We start from the raw sequence: 8,482 nt of genomic DNA, 5'->3' as shown, positions 1-8,482 counted from the left end.
AGTAAATGGCAAAGGTGGGGTTGGACTCAATTCATTCCAGGGTCCTGGAAAAACACTCTCAGATCTTTTCTGGCCCTTTTTCTTGGTAAGTGCTGTTGTTAAATGGGAGGTCCCTGCGGCACAGAGAAGTTAATGACTTGCCCAAGATCACACAGCTGTTTGGAGGCATCTGGGATTTGACTCTGATATCTGTGCTCTTCCCACATCTTAAGATGACAGAAAAAAACAAGTTCCATATGTTGTTGGAGGCAATTCCAATGTTTCTATGTCAAGAATGGTGACATGGAAAAACCCATGCACCCACCTAGCTATAGATTCTGATCAGAACTCTTGGCGGTCCCCTGGTCCGTCTACCAGGAGTGTTATCAACATTCCAAGAATGACAGGTGAATGGAGCAATCTTCTTTTATGTATTGGTGGGAATGTCAGGAAGTGAGGAATAAATAGTTGGAGAGGTCCTGCAGCTCACTTCAAAGGAGTAGCTATTCCAGGGGGAAGTTAAAGAATATACACCCTAGGTGACGATTAAATTCAAGGCATTCCCTAATCATTTATTGAGATGACATTATGATAGAGTTTCAGTGCTGAGTGGGAAACGGAGAGAACGTTCTTGTCCGGCCACTGGGGAAGGGACACATTTGAAAAGAGCTGAAATGGATGTACATTATATAAAGGAAGGAGACAAAGAAAAATCTTTATAATGTTCTTCTGATTATAAAAAGAGTACATGTTAATGTGACAAATTCAAATGTCATCAAAATGCTTAATTTAGAAAGTATAAGTAAATGATAAATTGAACGTGCATTCTTGATAAACAAAACAAAATCCTATTAAGAAACCTGAAAGACAAAGGATTAAGGCTATCTGCCAGAAGTATAGCAGACATTAGTGGGGAAATACAGAAGTGCTCCTATTCAAATCACAAGTAAGACTCTGATGAGCTGTTACCACTCACTGACAGGCAATGCGAACCTGCAGTCAGAGCCAGCACCACAGAACAAAATAAACAATTATATATATATATATATATAAAATTTATCATTATTTGTAGATTATATCATTATGTAGAACCTCCAAGAAAATAAACTGACAAACTTTTAGAACTGCTTGCCTGTACAATATCAACTAGAAAATATAATTGTAGAAACATCTTATTTACAAGAAATACTATTAAATTTCTAGGAATGAACATATGAAAGACCCGATCTCACTGTAACCAGGGAAATGCAAGTTAAAAATGAGATACCTTTTTTGATTTGTCAGATTAGAAAAAATGAAAGATTGGTAATATGAAGTGTTGGAGAAGGCTTGGGGTAAAGCAAGCCTTTATACCCAATTTCTGTTGTATAAACTCTGTGGCAATTCCAAATTACCAGCATGAACTGAATGTGGAGTTAGGAAGAGATGCACAAAAGCATAGCATTATATAGATTTCCACCATAGAGATATAATAGACATAATCTCGACATAGATTTATAATAATTAGAAAAATGATGATTTTTGAGAATTTATTATCTCTTTTTGTAATTTAATTTAATTTAATTGTAAGTTTATATAATTTAATTTTTTAATGGGTGCTGTGCTTAACAAAGGGATCGCAAAATTCCTGGAAATTTGACAATTGGTTCCTATGAGCTAGTCCAAGTCAGCTCTAGCACACAATTTCACCTACATTAGATATTTTTATTCCTCAGAGTGTGATTTGTTGACCTAGGAACTTTTCAGAATTGTAGAACCCTGCACTTATCCCAGACTTACCTAGTCAGAATCTGCATCTTAACAAGATCCCTAGCTGATTTAAATGCACATTAAAGTTTGAGACAGAGTGTTTGAATACCATGTGGCAATAAAAAATGTGAGGTCGATCTTTATGTATTTTAGAAAAAAGCTCCAAATATTGCTGAGTGAAAAAAAAAAGCAATTTGCACAATAATGTTTATAGGACAAGAGCATTTATGTAAAACTGAGCTAAATTTCTGGATTTTATTTAAAATATAAATGTAAATACATGGAAACAGGTTTGGAAGAAGAGTGTTTATCTCTGGACAAGGGGATGCTATTTGATGTGAAGTGGGAGGATCAAGGGGGAACCTTTGTTATCCCAAAAGAGTTTCTGAGAATCATTCTTATCCTCAGCCTCCTAAGAAAATCTTCTCCAGCTATCCTTAGTTTGTGTTCACAATGTTACCATTTATTTATCTTTTTAACAAATACCTGTGAGTTAACATTGCAATGAGTTACACACACTTCAGTGTGAGTTGGTTTGATATGCACGTCCCTTCTGACCCATGCGTTTATGAGAGAAACTTCCTAAGAAGTAATTTGTCACATAATTGTTAAGGGTGATCTGGAATAAAGAAGACCAAAGCAATGCTCTGTGTGTGTGTGTGTGTGTGTGTGTGTGTGTGTGTGTGTGTGTGTGTGTGTGTCCTGCTGCTGTCTGCTACAGTGAGTGCAGAGAGGCAGAGAGGGGCTGAATCAGATGATCTTGCTTTCCTAATCAAGATATCTTGGTGGTTTAAATGTATAAATAATTTTCTTCTGGGTATAATGATAGGAACTTGCATAGCACGGTACAGTTTGTCATCTGACAATGTTGTTGGAAGGGCACTTTAGTTTCCAACACATGTTCTGCTCAAGTTCTATTTTCCAAGCAAGGCTGAACTGATTAAAAACTACAAATCCCAGGATGCCTTGAGATGAGTAGCTCAAGCAAGATTATAATGTCCATCCAATTATGTTCTAGGAGGGAGGTTTAAAAAGTACTTTATATGGTTTCAAAGAATGAAGCACCTTTATAAGTACTGATAGAGAATAATTTCCAAGATACATTACTAAGTGGAAAAACAAGGAGCAGAGTAACATTTATGATATGCTGCCATTTGTGTGTGTGAACCACAGACACACACATGTATTCTTATATGTTTAAAGTATGTTAGAAGTCACAAGAAAATGGTAACTGACTCTGGGAAAGAGAAATGGAGGGGCTGAAGGTCTGGGGTGGAAGGGACACTTCCTTTTGCATTTTTTGAATTTTTTAACATGCACATATTACCTACTTTAAAAAACCAAATAAGTAAGTTTAAAAAGTAATAGGTGGAAAGATGAATTTTAAGTACTTTCTGTGAACATAATTTTTGTTTTCTTCTATGCCCTGATTAAGTTAGTAAGCATTTGTTGGTTGACATTTAATGCTAAAGCCTTCAGTTTCAAAATGCTCACGGAAAGCTGTATTGACTTCTGCTATGGAAATTGTGTCTTCATGTGGAAGGAAGAGTGGATGGAATGTTTCTTTTGATATTAATATTGTAAACAAAATATAAATTGGGGATTAGAGAAACCTTCAAAAAAAAGGTACCCAACTCCATTAATGCTTCAACTACACAAGAACTATAAACTATTGATCCTACTTTTCCCCTGTTCCTCACTCTTTTGGCCTCCACTTCCTTCTTACCCAGCACACATCATATACTCTATTATTATTATCACTCCCTTGTATATACCTTCAAGTCCCTTGCCCACCCTGGATTTACTTATTTGCTGGGCAAAAACCCCAACCCTGATGGCAACCTGCTCCATATCTGTACCTGGCACGTAGTAGATATACAATAAATATTTATTGAATGAATGAAATTTTTAAAAATTGTTCTTTGTGGAAAATAAATACTCTCCAACACTAAAAAGGAACAAACTACTGATAACTGCAACAAGTTGGCTAGATCTCACAGGCATTATGATGAGTGAAAAAAGTGACCAGATTGTAGAGATGGACAACAGATGGGAAGGTGGGGGAAGGGATGGGTGTGACTCTAAAGGAGTAGCGCAGGGAACATCTTTGTGATGGTGGAATAAGTCTGAATCTTGATTATGGAGGTGGCTGCATGACACATTTTATCTACGTATGATAAAATTAGGGTTGCCAGATAAAATATAGGGACACTCAGTTAAATTTTAGATAAACAAAGAATAATTTCTTAGTATAAGTATGTCTCCCTCCCCAAATTAACTAAATGTCCCATATTTTTATTTGCTAAATCTTACAATCCTAGAAAAAAAATGGCCTAGAACTATACACACACACTTTACTAATTTCTCTTGCCTGGTTGTGAGATTGTACTGTGGTCATGTAAGATGTAACCACTGAGGGAAACAGTGAAGTGTGCACAGGACCTCTCTGTAATATTTTTGTAAACTCCTGTGAATGTATAATTATTTCAAAATAAAAAGGTTTATAAACAGCTCTCAAAAGAAAACCAGCTGTTCTAGTTGGTGATAAAAACCAGGAGACGTAGGGAAGCACTCATCATTAACTTCGGAAGTTTTATGGAGTATTGTAAAATTGGCATTTTGCAAAGATCTTAAGATGTATCCCTCTTGAATGTCAACGATCTTGGATAGTTATTGATAGTGTAACAGTGGTTATGCACGTAGGGTCAGACAGACATGGGTTCAAATACTGGCTCCTCCACTGATTAGCGGTGGGCCATATTTGCGGTGGCATGCTGGAGCCAGCTCACAGCTCATCTCTCTGTAACTCCACATTCAGTGACATCAGGCTGGTAGCTTGAAACCAGCCTGGCAGTATTTATTCTACCGATGTTGGCAAACATGACAAATCAGGGCTTTGTTTTCTTCTACAGAGCTAGTTGTTAAGCATTTACTATTATACCATAGACTTTGAGTCTCAGTTTTCTCATCTGTAAAATGGAGGAAGATAACAGTAATAACCTTGTGATGTTATGAGGATTAAATGAGATAATGCCTTTAGGGGGCTTATGGAGTTTGTCAAATAGGAAGCGAGCAATAAATGTTAGCTATTATTATCTCTCATATTATTATCTCTCATGTTAAACTATGAGCAACTTGAGGCCACATTTATGCCTTAACTCATCTTGATATCTTTAGTGACTGGCACAGGGCCTGAAACACAGCAAGGGCTAAACAAATGTTCACTAAATTAATGAATAACTGGCAAATAATAGTGACTTGAGGTACTTGGCTTCCAGAAAATTTGCATTTTATCAGAGGCCTTTTAAAGTGCTCTTTTTGTTCTTAATCATGAGATTTTCAGGCCCTGTGGCAGGCTGCCAGGGAGATCTAGGGAGCATTCACGCTGCCCACAAGTAATGTCTGTCCTTGCAAGTCTGTCCCTGGCCTCCGAAGGCAGTACTCCAGGAGCACATCCCCAAGTGGCAGGGATGGCCCCTCACCTCCCCTTCCTCAAGGAGCCAAGACAGGCTCTGAACCTGTCTGACTAGAGGTCATTTAATCCTCACTGGATTTGTCCTGTTTATTTTAGTGAACAGGGTTGTTTACTTTCAGTTCGTATTTGTAGGGGTGCTTGCTCATTTTGCTTCCCTTTTATTTACTCTTTGCAAGCACTTGGGTTTGAGCAAATATGTCTATAAAGTTCCAGGGACTAGGTTATTCTGTGTCTGGTGTTTTAATGGCCTTTAAACAGTGCCTGCTCAGGTAAGCATTTTATAGATGGGTCAAAAAGATGGAGGATTCTGTTCTCAGTGGCCTCTGATTCCTTCCAAGCTGAGAGCTGGCTATTAGCAGCTTATGAATCATGGCTTTTTTCATTAGAAATAAAAATATTAAATGCCCACGCCCATCTCGAATAGAGAAACTGACACTCCCTGGTCAGCCAGACATGGGAACTGTGGTAGGAGTTTCAACTCTCAGGCATTGTTTAGGGTAAGAATGACCTAGAGTGATTTTTAAAATGCAGATTCACTTGACAATTCTGATTTGGAAGGTTTGGGCCAAGGCCCAGGGATGTGCGTTTTTAACCTATGCTGCAAATAATTCTGTTAACCTTAGACCACCCTGAGACACATACATGTATAATCTCAAACCCGTTCGTGCCACGGGTGGGCTGCCCTTGAGCTCACTGCCATGTTGTGAGAGAACATGGGAAGAGAGGCTTAGGACCCAAGACTGGGCTAGTTGGAATGATCCCACCAACTCTTAGCGCATTGCTCCTCCAGAGTTTGCCAAGAGGATGATGGTCATTGTTCTGCTAAACCACTTGCTCAGGGGCTAATTTGTCAGTAACTTGAGGGCAGGGGCCATGTCTCATTCATCTTTTTATCCCCCACAACCCCTAAGACAGTGCATGGCTCACAGGTTGGTGCTCTGCGCTGGCTGGGACACTCCCACTGAAGACAAAAGTAGAGACGGGCCCAGCCGCCTCAGGGTAGCCTGGGAACCAGCTGTTGGGGAAGGAGGCAGCAGAGAGGCTGAACACCATGGTTGTCGGCTCGCTTCTTCTCAGGCCGGGTCTTTCAGAGGCCAGGTGGAAAAGGTCTGGATCTCCTGCCTTTTTTTTTTTTGCCAGCTTCTCCCACTGCCTCAGGCCTTCTGCTCTAACTTGCAAGGTCCTCAGATCAGCTCACAGGGCCCATTATGACATCATCAATGCAATCTGATACGGTGATGTCCTCACAGCACCCGAGCCTCAGGATGGCCTATTGTGGCCAAAGTCTAAATGATGTCCTCTGAGCTGGGGGACGGTTCTAGTATTCCAGGAGGCTCCCCCGTCATTCTCCAGCTCAGCCTCTTTGTAACCTTCCCCAGTCTGTGTGCTAATTATTTTATTTGTGTGCTTTCTTGTTTATTGTCTGTATCCCCCACCAGAAGGTGAGCTCCAGGAGGGCACAGTCCACAGTTGTCTTGTTCACTGTTGAATCTCCTGTGCCTAGCATAGTGCCTGACTCATAGTAAGTGCTCAATAAATATCTTTTTGGGTGCACAAACACATGAATGAGAGGCTTCACTGACTCCAGCCATCCATTCATTTATTCATTCGACAAGCATGCTTTGTGCATCTGTCGTGGATCAGGCTCTTGTCAACCTGAATAACTCCTTTTCTGCCCTGAAGAGCTCCCAGCCTGGTGGTGGAACGCTGGAGACACATCCTTTGTGTAATGCACCCTGACAAGGGCTATATATCTGAGGTTTAACAGAGATGGGGGTGCAGGGAGGAGCACAGGGTGGCAATGACAGGCTCTTAAACCAGAGAAATGGTATGTGGTCTGGCAGGACTTCCCACGCCTGATGCAGGGAGCCTCATCTGCCCCAAGGCCTCTGCCCCTGCTGACAACCACGGCTGCTTGTTTCTGCTAATATTGCAGCAGGGTGCATCCACAGACGCAATCTATAAAACACCATCTACAGCCATAACTAAACCACAAAAATCAATCCCCAACTCACTCCCATCAACAAACCCATGTGGAGGTCCTCCTGGGTGTGGTGCATGGGAGAGGCAGGATGAATAAAATGAGGACCCTGAGCCAGGGGACTTCTGATCTCCCTGGGGAGAGAGAACATGTGAGAATGAGATGATTAGCCACACATAGTGGGAGTGTGTATGCCAAGTCACGAATGAAGCTTTCGGGACTGCACTGCCCAGTATGGTAGCCACCAGCCACATTGTGGCTATTGAGCACTTGAAATGTGGCCAGTCCAAACTGAGAGGTGCTAGACATATACAGATTATGTACACTTCGGATTATGAAAAAAAATATATCTCTCAATTTAAAAATAGTGGTTACATGTTAAAATGATAGTATTTTGGATAGTATGGGTTAAATATCCTATATTATTAAAATCGACCTCATCTTTTCCTTTACCTTTTTCAGATGTGGCTACTAGAACATTTAAAATGGCATATATGGCTCCCGTTATATTTCTATTGGACAGCACTGGTCTAGGAGTTGAGGGGACCCAGCGAGGGACATGTGCTAAGAAGAATTTTGAGGAAATGGAACAATCAGGAGCAGACAAGGGGGAACCGAGGAAGGGGTGGGAAGACACTTGAGAAGTCAGACCATGAAAGCAAGAAGGGAGGGTGGCAGCTCAAGGAGGCAACAGAGTCCCAGGATCAATGTGCATTTGTAACAGACACTCACCCAGCTCCTCTTCCTCCTCATACCATCTTCTGAAAGGATAGACCCCGAACACCTCCAGCCACTCTCATACCCAGTAACTCTAGAGTAAGTCTCCTTCCTCTCAATTCTGGACAATGCGGAGTTGGCCAGTGAGCTGGATTTGGATGCTACATAATCCCTACCCAGGCCATCTATTGCATGGTGGGTTAAAAACACATCACCCCTCCCTGACTCCCAGCTCTGGGCTCTGGGCATAGGGCAGTGGTAGGGAGGGGAGGGGAGATTAGGGACCCCAATGCAGATGAAGCTAGGAGTTTGGTCAATGTTTGAGATGGGGAGTGTTTCTCAGAGGGGCAGTGTGGCCCAGGAGGAGGAAGTCAGCCCCCAAACTCTGCCAGACAAAACTTCCTCTACGGATGCATTTTATCGGGGCATTCAGGCAGCCTGGATCTGATGTTCCTGCCTCTGCCCTCCTACTCAGCCACATAGTAAGCCACAGAGAAGCCATAAACACTCAAATGCGAGGATTAACTCTGCATGTGGTGTCTGGGACATTGTGAACAACTCTTGGTGGCAGTATTTGTGTC

This window comes from Pteropus vampyrus, unplaced genomic scaffold (assembly GCF_000151845.1).
Source record: "Pteropus vampyrus isolate Shadow unplaced genomic scaffold, Pvam_2.0 Scaffold42, whole genome shotgun sequence".
Taxonomy (NCBI): Eukaryota; Metazoa; Chordata; class Mammalia; order Chiroptera; family Pteropodidae; genus Pteropus; species Pteropus vampyrus.
Note: the sequence above shows the minus strand (reverse complement) of the source record.